A 14,606-nucleotide genomic window follows, 5' to 3' on the forward strand; every position below is an offset into this window, starting at 1 on the left:
CGGTTCGGTTCGGCACCGCCCACTACCAACAGCGCCTTTCCTTCCATAAGCCTCACTAGGAGGGGCACAGGGACGGACTGTACCCTCGGGCACAGAACTGTGGAACTGGTGAGAACCCGCCCCGGAGGCGTTCAGACCAGTCTCCCCCAGCACATTCTGACCCGTAACCCCGAAACTAGCTTGGTCCCTCCAAACCTCGGGCCTAGCGGGGAGGGGTGCCGGCGGAGTGGGACACGTGACCCACGCGCCCCCGGGCATGAAGTCAGCGGGCACACAGCGCCGGACAGCCTCCCCCTCTCCGGACACCCTTTGAAGGGGCAGCAAACGCTAATCCTCTCGAGAGACGCCAAGCCTTTGACTTCGGGGGCCCTAACTCGGTTTGAACGGTCCCTCCCCCCGAAACAAGGTTCCAATCACCACCGGTGTCCTAGCCCATCCTCCCGGTTCCACAAACCAAGCCTCTTCCCCAGGTTCCCCGCACTGAACTCTCAGGGGCTAGATTACCAGCACGGGTTTGCTGCCTCCCGGCCTACGTGGGGAGCACCCCAGCGCGAGCTAAAGGGGCCCAGAAGTTGGGAAAGGTTCCTGAAGTGACTCCAGCCCTTCAGGAGGAAGAAAGGGGTGCCCGCGGGCCTCGGGGCACCTCCTCGCCCTTATGAGCACCTGGCCCTGCCCACGACCCGCCCCGCCGCCGCCTCTCCCGGCTCAGACTTGGGTACACACGACCTTTGAAAAGTAAACGCGTGTGGGGCTGGGCGACCTTGGGTGGGACGCACTCGGGTCTGTCTCACGGGAGGGTGTGCGCGCTCCGGGAAAGTTAAGCCGCAGAGGGGTGCCCCGAGCGCCGGGTCCGAGACCACCGACCCAGAGGACGGTGACGCGTGTGGGGGGCACCACGCGGCCGCAGAGCACGGCCCCAGACGCGCACACGCGATCTGTCAGCAGGAGCCCGCGGGCAGACAACCGTGGCGGGGGAGGACGAGGGGACGCGCAGGCGACGGCAGGGAAAGAAGGGCCTGCTTGACAGCAGGCGGCGGGCCGGAGCCCCTCCGCACACGCTCGGCGTCCGCAGCCCCGGGCCTCCGGGACACCTGGAGCGCGCGTCGCACACCGCACCTGCACCCTAGACTCTCCTTCACCCGACGGCGCCGCCCTCGGGGCCCTGGCAGGTGGTCCCCTGTCCAGCCGCCCCGGCGGCCCCAACTCACCAAGTCCTCCGCGACAGTCGGGAGGCAGAGTCCTCGCCCGCCGCCGCCGCCGCCCCCCCACCCCCGGGCCCAGACGCCCAGCCCCGCTGCGCCGCGGCCGCTCCCCCACGTGCTTGCCCAGGCCGGAGGAACACAGAGACATTAAATACTGAGGACGCGCAGCTACGTGCCCGCTGCGCGACGCAGGCCCCGCCCCCCGCCCTCGTGCCCCCGCGCCGCCTCACTCACCTGCGCGTGCGCGCCGCCTGCCGCTCCCGCCCGCGCGTCTCCCAGCTGCGCCAGAGAGGGCGCGGTCTAAAGCGCTCCACCAACATCCCGCAGCCGCCGCCCGCAGCCCGGCCTCGCTCGGGCTCTCGCGAGAGGAGCCGTAATCTCGGCGGGGCTGGAAAAAGAGCCCTGGCTGGCTTTCGGGCGGCGCCGCGGAGCCTCCGCGGTCTACCCCGCGAGGGCAGCGCGGGGTCCCCTGCGTCGGCTCTGGGCCGTCTCGAGGCGTCGGTTAGACCATCTGCCTGCCGGGTCTTGGAGAGCCCGCTGGCAAAGCGGGGCAGGGCGCCCCTTGTTCCCGTAACCGTCAGTACTTTGTAATGCATAATCAGGTGGCCATTAATAATGGCTCAGGAATAACTGCATAACGGGGAGTACCTGGCACTACTCAAATGCAACTTTTTTGCCCATTTTTCACAACTTGGTGATGTTGCACCGAAACCCTTTCCTCTAAATGGGTTTGGTTTTTGGAAGAATTACTACGAAGCGATGGTCACTATGAGTCACTAACTGCCAGGAAACTTGGGAAAACAAATTGCCACCAGGCAAGTGGACAGCATGGGGTCGCAGCTGGCCAGGCCTGCTCTCAGTCTTAAGACATGGGGACTTTAAGTAAACATTTGGGCAAAATTTAGAAAGGAGATCATATTAAGTATCAACCAGTGAAATTACTTGGGAAAGGCTTCATCTTCATTGGTGATCAAAATGTAAATTTAAATAACAATGAGGTACCGCTTACCTATTGAGTTTTAAGTATATATATACATATATATATTTTTTTAAGTATATACATATATATATATAGATATATATACACATATATATGAATCCCAATTGAATGCGGCCATCAGTATTGTGAAGGAAACAAAGAGGAAGTTGAAATAGGAAAGAAACAGCAAAGTTTTATGGTTCCAGAAGGCCTAAGGTAACATTTAAACTGAAACCTACCAGATAAGAAGGAGCCAGCCTTGCAAATAGTATTTGGGAATAAGAATTGGGAAGTGTTCCCAGCAGAGGCAACAACACAGGCAAAAGTAGGAAACAGCTATTGGTGAACGGAGAAGATCAGTATGGATGGAATATACTGGGGGCTGGGGTCAGTGCAGACATAGAGGGATGAGGGTTTTTTTGTGGGGAGAGGATAAGAAAACTAGACCAGCTTGTAAATTATAGTAAAGCATGAGTTCTCTTCTACTCTGCTCAGCCCCAAAGCCAAGCATGCTGCCACCTCAGCACTTGCTGTTCCCTGCAACTGAATGTTCTGCAGCACTCTGCAGAGCTCACTCACTCACCTCTTATAAGTCCTTTGCTCCATGGTCATCTACTCAGTCTCAGTGAAACCTTCCTGGTCTCCCTATTTAAAATTGTAATCACACACACACCTCTGTCCCTCACCCCTTATTTTTCTTCATAGCACTTATCACTGTCAACATACTATATACTTCATTTATTCACAAGAGGAGACATTACTGAGAGCATGGCACATGGAGGGCATTCAATAAAAAGGCATTTAGTGAATGGATGGGGAAGCCATTAAAAAAGGTTAAGTAGAGAGTGATACAATGTCATTTCTGTTTTTAAAAAGGAACTGAAGGGGTGCCTGGGTAGCTCAGTTGGTTAAGCGTCAAAATTCAGCTCAGGTCATGATCTCACGGTTCATGAGGTCAAGCGCCGGGCTCTGTGCTGACAGCCCGGAGCCTGCCCCAGAATTCTGTCTCCCTCTCTCTCTCTACCCCTCCCCCACTCATGGTCGCATGTGCGCCTCCTCTCTCTCTCTCTTTCTCTCTCAAACATACATAAACATTAAAAAAAATTTTTTTTATGGGAGCTAAAGGGGCACTGGGGTGACTCAGTTGAGCGTTCTCATGGTTCCACGGGTTCAAGCCCCTCCACTGGCCCTCTGCTGACAATGTGGAGCCTGCTCGGATTCTCTCTCTGCCCCTCCCCCACTTGCGCTTTAGCGCCCTCTCTCAAAATAATATTTAAATACATACATACATACTGCTGTTAAGGGATTGGAAGACCAGTACAGACTCAGGGACACCAGTAGGGAGGCTGGTGTCAGTCTCAGTGGGCCAGTTGAGAAATGGTACTGGCCTGAGCTAAGAATCATGGCAGTGGGTATATAGAGACTGCATTGGATGCGGTGTATCTTCTGGAAGTAGTAGCAAGAGGATTACTTCATTCATGTTGTTGAGGGTAAGGAAAAGGGAATGATGGATGATGCTTCCTCGGGCTTGAGTCACCGTGTTAAATGGGGTACAGCTTACTGAGACGAGGAAGATGGGGGCAGTGAATCACTGGTTTCACTTTGGACCCACTGAGTTTATACTGCTTTTGCGACATTCAAGTGGAAATAAGTAGTTAAGTTGTATGTGCAAACCTGGAGCTCAGAGAAGTGGTCCAGGTGGGAAAACCAATATGTATTGAAAATCACGTCAAAAGTGGATATTCTAAAGAAAGACAATGAATGCCCTGGTGGTGGTGGAGGGATGGAATGTGTACAGGAAAGAAACTAAGAGAATGGTGTCCAGGCAGTTATGTCCTGAAAGCGTTGGTAGGAATAAAAGGGGAAGAGGGAGGTGAGACTGTGAATGTGTCTATGAGGAGGGACAGAAAAGCAGCGGCGAATGAGATCAACGTGTTAGTCCTATCCTGTGTGTGAGCACATGAGCAAAGCCTTCCAGAACAGGAGGAATGAAGGAAGAAATGGAGAGTAACTGGAATACTAGGGAAAGTGCAAGATACAAGCCACAGCGAGAAAGCTGAAAACACAGGATTAACTATAATCACAGCCACAGATCAACCCAGCAGCTGGGGCTGAGAAGGAGGCAGCCACAAGGTCAGGGCAGTGCACAGGTCACAAGGTGGCCCTAGTATGAAATTAGAAGGTGGGAGGAATGAGAAGGGAGGTAATCCTAAAAACTTAGCCCTGAGGAGAAGAGGATGACTGGGTCAGGCTGAAAATTTTAGCCTCAGTTCAAAATGGACAGTCTGCTTTAGGCAGGGATTTAAAGCTAGGACGCACAAAACAGCTTCAAGGATGTCTGTGAACTCCCTGAAATTGCTCACATGGTTTTGTAAGGATGAGGTTTTTCTCTGTGGAAATAGTTATGGATAGCTTCTACCAGATTCTCTAATCCTGATGTTAAAAAATAATCATAGAGGGGCACCTGCGTGGTTCAGTCAGTTGAGCATCCAACCTTAGCTCAGGTCATGATCTCGCAGTTCGTGGGTTCGAGCCCCGCGTCGGGCTCTCTGCTGGCAGCTCGGAGCCTGGAGCCTGCTTCGGATTCTGTACCTCCCTCTCTCTCTGCCCCTCGCTCATGCTCTGTCTCTCAAAAATAAATAAAATGTTAAGATGATAATGATGATGATAAGAATAAGAATCTGGTAATGGAGCAAGACAGAAGGTAACACTGTATCTTTAAAAAAAAAAAAAAGGGAATATGTCAGTCAGAAGGAGGAAATGACAAAACACCCCAAGGAGGGGAAAAAAAAAAAAAAAAAGCAGGGAGTGGGTAGTATCCACTGAAGAGAAAAGGTACCCAATCCAATATAATCAACACTGCCCTCTCTGGGAAATGGAAATGGTCAGATCAGAGCCCAATGCTATTATTCATTTAAATCCTGTAACTCTAATCCTAATTCTGAATCCAAACCCACCAAGCAACCTTCTGATAATTCTCTCCAAGGAGACATGGCTGGACCTGTGGCAGGCACTCGTCCACCTTACCGGTAGCTTTTGGTCATTGCAAATTACACAAGTGGCTCTCGTGTTTTTTACCTCTCGTATGCCTTTGTGAAGGTTTGTTGTTTGAGTTAGCTTTCAGTTCTGGGATGCGAACACAGTGGAGTTTCCGAGTCTGTCATAAGGCTGAGTAAGGGCCATGACAACTTTCATCAAAACATCATCAATACGTCATCTTGTGAGGCTTTTTTTTTTTTTTTTAAGTAGGCTCCACACCCAACATGGGACTTGAACCCACAACCCTGAAATCAAGAATCATGTGCTCTACTGACTGAGCCAGCCAGGGGCCCCTGTGGGGCTCTTAAAAAGTCAAGCAGTTGTCTTGTCCTGGCAGCACATCCACCACCTTCAGGGGGCACATGTTTCAGGAATGCCCTGCCTTTCCTACAGGAAGCACCTACAGAAGGAACTTTTTCAGCACCAACATGTATGAACTGTCTCCTTCATGGGCGGTCCAGTGAAGGAGTGTCCTCACACCTTCACTTTCACTGGATAAACGAGTGGAACTAAACCCCTCCCATTCTCCACCCGTTTTGCCCCAAGCCCAGGTGTGTCTACAGAGAAGAGTAAATGATCTACTCCTATAGAAGTCAATAGAAAGAGTTAGGGAATAATAGTACTCATAGCTAATGCTTAATGAGCATTTCAATGCCCAGCACCGTGTAAAGTACTTTCTCCTTCACACAGCCCCAAATACTAGATGCTCTTGTTATCGCATTCCCATTCTACAGCCCTTACCCATAAAAGCCCCACTGACAAGGTTTTAACCCCAGAAATCTGACTCGGAGCCCGTGGATTAACCAACTCACTTCAGTGCTGCCAGAGGCAGACGAACAGAACCAGCCAGCAGTTCTATATGAGAACAGGTCTACTTCATGTTTGAATTGTGCCCCCTTAAAAAAGATGTGCTGAGGGGCACCTGGGTGGCTCAGTCGGTTAAACTTCCGACTTCAGCTCAGGTCACGATCTCGCGGTCCGTGAGTTCGAGCCCCGCGTCGGGCTCTAGGCTGATGGCTCAGAGCCTGGAGCCTGCTTCCGATTCTGTGTCTCCCTCTCTCTCTGCCCCTCCCCCGTTCATGTTCTGTCTCTCTCTGTCTCAAAAATAAATAAAACGTTAAAAAAATTAAAAAAAAAAAAAAGATGTGCTGAAGTCCCAACCCCAGCACCTCAGAATGTGCCTTTATTTGGAAATAGGGCTGCAGGGGATTTAAGTTACATTGAGGTCATGCCAGAGTAGATTTGACCCCTAACTGCAATATGACTAGTGTCCTCAAAGAAGACAGCCATGGGAAAATGGAAAACGCAGGGCGAACATCAACGTTTATTTATTTTTGGGACAGAGAGAGACACAGCATGAACGGGGAGGGGAAGAGAGAGAGGGAGACACAGAATCGGAAACAGGCTCCAGGCTCTGAGCCATCAGCCCAGAGCCTGACGCGGGGCTCGAACTCACGGACCGCGAGATCGTGACCTGGCTGAAGTCGGACGCTTAACCGACTGCGCCACCCAGGCGCCCCTGCAGGGCAAACATCATGTGACAACAGAGTTAATCCATCTGGAAGCCAAGGAATGCCAAAGAGTGCCAGCACACCACCAGAAGTGAAGAAGAGACAACACTTCTCCAACACCTGGATTTTTTACTTCTTCCCTCCGGAACTGTGAGACAACAAATTTCTGTTGTTTTGAGCCACCCAGTCTGTGGTACTTTGTCCCAGCAGCCCTAAGAAACTGATACAGTACCTTTCTTCCTTCACCCCTTGGAAGCACAGATGGTAAAAGGGAATGTGAAGTCACTCAGCAGGTGACGAAAGGGGGCTGTCCCCTTACTCCCCTCTGGACCCAAGGTGTCCTGGCTTCCCAGGGCACAGGCTCCATCCAAGTGGCTATCGTGAAGTGCCCAGGCTCTGACACCATTGCCACCACATATTTCTTGGGGATTTTTCAGCTACATATTTAAGATCTTGATTCTGGGGACGCCTGGGTGGTTCAGTCAGTTAAGCATCTGACTTCCGCTCAGGTCATGATCTCACGGTTCGTGGGTTCGAGCCCCGCATTGGACTCTGTGCTGACAGCTCGGAGCCTGGAGCCTGCTTCGGATTCTGGGTCTCCCTCTCCCTCTGCCCCTCCCCTGCTCGTGCTCTGTCTCTCTCAAAAACAAACATTAAAAAATTTCTTTTGTTAAGATCTTGATTCTGGCTCTGTTCGGTGGGCCCCCAGCAGGGGTATGGTTGGCCATTATTCAGAGCCCCCTCCACTCTTCCCAGCTTCTTCCAATGGCGGTTCCATTCGGAGATAGAGCCCAAGAAACTGTAAACTGCTTCAAACAGAGGAAAGTTGTACCCAACACCAATTTAGGTCCTCCGACTGTAGCCAAGCTCATGCATATAGAGAAGCAATTAACTATCAGAGACTGTTACCTACTTCATTTTATTCCATGGGAGATATTTCCTTCTGGGTATTTCCTTCCCTCTGGGATCCTCCCAGGAGCCCCCCTGGCCATGCAGCATGCCTGCGTAGGGATGTTTGAATTGCTTGGACCCTATAAGAAAATTGCAGTGAGCCCTCTCTGGTAAGGTTTATAATCTGTTGTGCGGTGTTTCTTTTGTTAATTTGCATACCTTTTTGTACACCATTGCCGCTGGGATTGTCTGAAAACAGCAAGATCTAGAAGTCTCAAATAACTGCGGGGGGTAGGAACTTCAGTGGAAATGAGAGCTGTTGCCAAGGGGACCCACCTCTAGGAGCGACGGGGTAGAGCACCTAACAATGTGTGAGCTCAGACACTGCGCCCAAATTTTCCATTGTACCTAACCTCTACCCACCCTCTGCAACTTCTCTGGAACCATTTTCTTGCTCTATCGATACTGAAGCCTGGCAAGTTTCTGTCTTCTGTGCAATCAGGCACTCCAGTTTCCTACAAAGTGACGTGCTCTACCCAGGACTGTCACTAGCCCCACAGTGGCATTGTGCAAATTAGGTAACGAGTGTCCTTTCCCCCCAGACAGGCGCAGCTCTGTGCCAGGCTCCATGGTGAGCAGAATGCACTTAGCACAGCCTGGATTTCAGGCTCCACTTGCCCTTGGGCTAGATACCCTTGTGCAGGACACAACCTGCATAACCTTCCATGACACCCTTGCAGTTGGGAGTGACTCCTAACAGAACTAGTGCTGTCTACTAGGTCACAATCAGCCAATCAGACCTCCGGGGGTTTTGTGCACCACACTGCAATGGCTTTATTCACTTAACCACTGCCAAAGCCTAAGCTATTGCCTTGTTCAGCACAGGGGTTTTCTGCTTGTTTATTTTTCTTTGGGATTTTTTGTTGGTGGGGGGGGGGCATGTTTGGTGTTTTGGTTTTGTTTTGGGGTTTCTATTTAAGATTTTATTTTTAAGTAATCTCTACACCCAACATGGGGCTCCAACTTACATCCCCAAGATCAAGAGTCACATGCTCCACTGACTGAGGCATCCAGGCGCCCCTCAGCACAGGTATTTAAAAACCAGTGGCATGGGGCGCCTGGGTGGCGCAGTCGGTTAAGCGTCCGACTTCAGCCAGGTCACGATCTCGCGGTCCGTGAGTTCGAGCCCCGCGTCAGGCTCTGGGCTGATGGCCCAGAGCCTGGAGCCTGTTTCCGATTCTGTGTCTCCCTCTCTCTCTGCGCCTCCCCCATTCATGCTCTGTCTCTCTCTGTCCCAAAAATAAATAAACGTTGAAAAAAAAAAATTAAAAACCAGTGGCAGACATTGCCTTTGCTGTCCTGCCTGCTGCTCGCCTGCAATGTACTCAGTAAAATGCTACGTCCTTGGTTCTGCCCTGGGTGGATGCTTTCGCTGCCGCACCGCGGGCCTCCACCCGATCAGGTCGTCCCGCAGTCAGTGGCCCTCGTGGGGACCCCTGCCGGGACTCTCCCTGGATTCTCCGTGAATTACTCAGGACTTTTTCTCGGTGGACTGACTCTAGCCCTCCTTGGGGGAACTGACAACCTCTGGCTGAATTTACTCCTCAGTGAGGATCCGAAGACCCAGGGGAACCAGCCGCACCACCCTGTCCCCTCTTGCCCTTCCAAGGGATCCTTCCCTCCCTCTCCTTTCTCTTTCCAGCCCTTCGGCAGCCTAACCCGAGTACTCCTCAGACAACTGAAAGTCTGCGGGTGAACAGGTAAGGCTGTCCTCTCCTCTCCCACTCTGTCCCCCTGAGGCCTCCGTTGCCTGTGTCCCGTACGATCGGCAGCGGCAGCTGGTCCAAGGTGAATCCGCACATGTTACAGACTCGGATGGGACACTTCCCTGAAACCACTGACTCCAGGCCACCTCGCTTCTTTCAGCCTCCACTTTTATCCTTTGTTCCCACGGGTCTGGCTGCCATCTTGATCTACAGGCAAAATACGTTGCTGTGGACCCGAGTGAACCCAACATGTCCGTATACAAATGATGATTCCACAGGGGTTCTAGCCCATGCCATCAGAGGTCCCCTCCCCCTAATCCCCATGGACCTGGCCACCAGGGAATTTCCCTCAAATCGCCCATCAGCATGTTAATCTCATACCGTGCTCTGGTCTCTAACTCCCCAGAACCCCTGATCGACCCACAAGTTTGGGTGGGGACAGGCCCCCCTCCCACCCCACCCTGCTCAGGGCCAGCATGAAGCATCTACTGAAGATGAGACCTCCACCCACATGTCAAGGATCTGCCATGCTCGACAGATGGAGAGAATGCAGAGGCCACTTTTAGGCAACAGGCCTGAGCAGCGGAAACCCGAGGAAGGCAGAAGGGCCTGCAGTGACCACGGGGCTGAGTGCAAACAGGATCATTAGGCCACCCGCCTCAAAATAGCCACAGGCCCTGGCTGGCCAATGGGCTACTTAACTGGGCACGGGGTACCAAAAAAGAGAATTTCCATATGTTCCTATACCTTCTCACTCACTCCCATCACGATAGCACCCCCCCCCCCGACCTCCTGGTAGACAGTCTCTCCTTTGCTGCCCTGCCTATTGCCCCTTTGCTGTGTATTCTATAAACTTCTATCTCCTTTTAAATAAATACATAAATTGACAAATAAAATAAAAAAAAAAAAAACACTTGTAACCTCAAGTAACTTGACCTAGCCTCTCAGTCTCCCCATCTGTAAAATGAGGGTAAGAACAGGACCTACTTCATGTGATTTATGTGAAGATCGAGATAATCCACATAAAATACTTTGCATAGTGCTGAGCCCAAGAAATAAAAGCTAGTATTCCGTTTCAAGTGCTTTTATTGAGAGATCAAGAGCAAGTCAAGATTCAGTCAATAAACATGTATTAGCGATTATTCTGTGCCAGGCCACGTGTGAGGTGTTGTGGTTCACCAAGGTGAATCTCCCCAATCGGGTAGAGGAGGTAAAGGCCACAGGCAGTGGGGTCGGTGCTGTGACAGAGGTAAGTGCAGAGGTGGGATGAAAGGTGGTAAATGTCACTGAGTTTCATTCTTCTTGAACATGGTAGATAAGATAGTTGAGCAGGGGCAGAATACTGTCGTTACTAGTTTTCTTGTAAGGTAAGGTAATGTCACTAGTAGATTTGGAGATATTTCTTCCACCTGTTATGGGAACACCCAACAACAGACCTCTAGTATTGCCTGCCCCTCCCTGAAAACCTCAGCAATTATGCCAGGGAGTTGGGGAATGGCTTTGCGAATTCGTTCAACCTTTTGGGAAGCAATTCAGTAATCATTAACAGACTCACATAAAAAAAAACGTTCATATACTTTGACCCAATAGCTAGATTTTCAGAAAATTATCTCAAGGGAATTCATTTAAAAGAAAAACAACATACCCATCAAGTTCTTCATTGCCATTTTCTCTGGAGGACTATAAATAGAGAAACAGGGGTGCCTGGATGGCTCAGTCAGCGGAGTGGCCAGCTCTTGATCTTGAGGTGGTGAGCTCAAGCCCCACATTGGGTGTAGAGATCACTTAAAAAAAAATTGAGAATCCGCTTAAGTGTCCAATAGTAAGGGAATGGTTAGTTAGATTGTGATACAAATAAATACCTTCTGGAATATTATAGAAGTCCCAAAAATAACAATTCGTATCACTATATGATAGCATGGAAAATTTTAGAAATAAAATGCTCTGTGACAAATTCAGAATTCAAAAATGTCTCTATGTGAACAAGGACTAGAGCCAGACGTGGAAAAATTTTTTTTCATATGTTTGGGAAGTGAGTTTGGAATGAATTTATTTTCTTTAAAAATATTTTTTATGAGGGGCACCTGGGTGGCTCCATCGGTTAAGCGTTTGACTTTGGCTCAGATGGTGATCTTGCGATCCGTGAGTTCAAGCCCTGTGTTGGGCTCTGTGCTGACAGCTCGGAGCCTGCTTCAGATTCTGTGTGTCTCTCTCTCTGGCCCTCCCACCACCTCTCTCTCTCTCTCTCTCTTTCTCTCAAAAATAAATAGACATTAAAAATATTTTTTATTAGTTAAAATCAAAATCAGGGGGAACATTTAGGCAAGGCCATAGGGGAAGATGGCTTATTAAAAAGAAATGCTGTAAGTAGACGCTAGAGAATAAATTGTAGTGACTTTAAAATAACCAGTGCTTAATCTTCTCCCTGCAGATCCTAATTCAGAGGGGCTCAGGTAGGGCTCAGCTATTTATATTTTTTCAGAACTCCACACGTGATTTTGATGCACACCAGGGTGAGATCCACTGAGACAGAGACTTACATTATCCTTTCAAATGATCTAATAAACACTCTGATCAGAAATAGTAATACAAGGGGCTCCTGGCTGGCTCAGCACTACAGCACGTGACTCTTGACCTTGGGATCATGAGTTTGAGCCCCACATTAGGCGTAAAGTGTACTTAAAAAATAGTAACACAAAGAAGATTTACATAATTAAAACTTTTCCCCCCTAATAAAATATGTTCCTACTTGTGGGCCTTTTCTATGCCCATTTATTTAGTTGTACTCTGATAAATTTGTAGTCTTTGTACATAATCCAGAACACAGAAAAGACAGCTTTTGAAAAACACACAGGGTTCTGTTCAATGTAAGGGAAAAAAAACATGGCATAAGAGCTGACGACCTGGGGTTCAGCAGGAAGAGTAATAGAAGCAGAAAAAGATCTCATCTCCACATCAGTCAAAACATATTGACAGGATTTAGGACAACCTCCCACTGTGACCAGCTGTGGACCTTTCTCGAGGAACAGAAGTAGTGGGTAGTCTCATGAGATTTAATAAGCATGTTTTTCTTTTATAATGCTGGCATTAGCCTATATTGAGTGATTGTCAAAGACTGAAAAGTAGAAACCGAAAAAGCCAAATAGAGCCTTGTTCTCCCTAGCTTAACTTCCAGAGAATATAGTGAAAATGACAGTAGACTATTTGAGAAAATCCTGGAATTAAGCAATTTTCATGATGACTCGGTTTCCTAAGACCATTATTTCCCACAGTGTAGTCTGTAAAAAGTAATTCCTCAGGAGACCGGAAGATATTGCTTGAAAGGGGGTTTCATGATGAAATAAATTTGAAATACATGATTTAACCAAGTTAGAAAGATTTCTTTGCAGGACTTCTCAGAGCCTTTGTGAACTTCCAAGACAAGAATATAGTATGAAATAGAAAAACCTTATACTGGTGGATGAGCACACTTTGCAAAACGCTTCCATAGACCAGATTTCCAGTAAGAGTTAAATAAACGTTAGTTGTTAAAGCAAAGAAAATTAATACAGGGTATTATGGTCCTAGGTTTATATTATTTCATTTGGATTTTTCACCTAAAGAAAATTAACTTTCATGTGAAAATTAGGAGATAATACATAGAAAATTCAAGAACAAATTGAGGGTTGCTGGAACGAGGTGGGCAGGGGGATGGGCCAGATGGGTGATGGGTATTGAGGGCACTTGTTGTGATGAGCACTGGCTGTTGTGTGTAGGTAATAAACCACTAAATTCTACTCCTGAAACCAATATTACACTATCTGTTAACTAACTAGAATTTAAATAAAAATTTGGAGAAAAAAAAATATAGGAAATTGAAGAGCCTCTCCAGATAAACTCTTAGAACTGATGAGAAAGTTCACTAAAGTTTCCAGACGCAAGATCTTTACACCCACCCCCAAATTGCTTTCCTATATACCAGTAGTAAATAATTAGAACATTTAACTTTTTTAAAAAATTTTTTTACCGTTTTTATTTATTTTTGAGACAGAGAGAGAGCATGAACGGGGAGGGGCAGAGAGAGAGGGAGACACAGAATCGGAAACAGGCTCCAGGCTCTGAGCCATCAGCACAGAGCCCGACGCGGGGCTTGAACTCACGGACCATGAGATCGTGACCTGAGCTGAAGTCGGACGCTTAACCGACTGAGCCACCCAGGCACCCCTAGAACATTTAACTTTAAAAATACCACTTATAGGGGCGCCTGGGTGGCTCAGTGGGTTGAGCATCTGACTTCCGCTCAGGTCATGATCTCATGGTTCATAGTTCGAGCCCCGCATTGGGCTCTGTGCTGACAGCTCAGAGCCTGGAGCCTGCTTCGGATCTGTGTCTCCCCCTCTCTCTCACTCTGTCTTTCTCTCTGTCTCTTAAAAAAATGAATAAACGTTAAAAAAATTTTTTTTAATGCCATTTATAATAGGACCAAAATCTATACACTATCCAGGAATAGGTCTAACAAAATAGGATCAAAACTACTATGGAGAAAACTTAAAAGTCTTTATTCAAAGACATAAACGAATTCCTAAACAAATGGCGAGATTATACGCCACGTTTGTGGTTGGCGAGACTCCAGCTTTCACTTCCTTTGATTCCTACTTAAAACTTCTATCTCTCTTCTACCCTTCATTCTTTTTCTTGTAATATGGAAGAACGAAGAAGGTCTCCACTCTTTCATTGTCAGAATGTCTTCCACCCTCTCATGAGACGTGTTTTAGAGCTCCATCTAAAGATGCCCAAGTAATACCCTGGGGACGTACAGGACCAGTAGAAAGGTCAGGGCTCAGAGAAGAGGTCACTGTTTGGTCCACCCAGGAAGCTAAACACATCCAGCACCGACATGGGATGGGAAATGCAAGCTCGCCGGAGATCAGCGGGAAGCCGTGTGGTTAGTTACTTTGTGGGTCGCTGTCAAGCATCTGGCAGCGAGTCTGGAGCCACACTATCAGTCTGTAGGGTCAGGGGGTGGTAAGAAGAGGCAGATCGGGAGCAGAGGAGAGTGAGAACAAGCATCTATCTGCAACTATTCCCAACCATGACAGCCTTCAGAGGATAACGGCTGCTGCTTCGCTCCCACCTTCCAGATCTTATGCAACTTCCTCTTAGGGCCAGCGCCTATCTGGAACCCCACAGAGAAGAAGATTCTGGGAAACGGAGATCCTGCCTTCTTCAAACTGACACA

The 14,606-nt window shown here is 48.7% G+C and overlaps 1 protein-coding gene across 6 annotated transcripts in view; it reads right to left on the reverse strand.

Annotated features, from left to right (window-relative positions):
- Positions 1 to 1,489, reverse strand: part of AKAP1 (A-kinase anchoring protein 1) — a 37,671-nt gene extending 36,182 nt beyond the window's left edge. For 2 of the 6 annotated variants that reach the window (XR_006714870.1, XM_045488288.1), the window contains exon 1: positions 1,209 to 1,328. The gene's annotated coding sequence lies outside the window, so the exon portion shown is untranslated. Of the gene's footprint in view, positions 1 to 1,208; positions 1,343 to 1,436 lie in introns of those variants that run through there. The other 4 variants (XM_045488292.1, XM_045488294.1, XM_045488285.1 and 1 more) reach the window with 4 other exon arrangements.
- Positions 1,490 to 14,606: the final 13,117 nt, after the last annotated feature.

Source organism: Leopardus geoffroyi, chromosome E1 (assembly GCF_018350155.1).
Source record: "Leopardus geoffroyi isolate Oge1 chromosome E1, O.geoffroyi_Oge1_pat1.0, whole genome shotgun sequence".
Lineage (NCBI taxonomy): Eukaryota > Metazoa > Chordata > Mammalia > Carnivora > Felidae > Leopardus > Leopardus geoffroyi.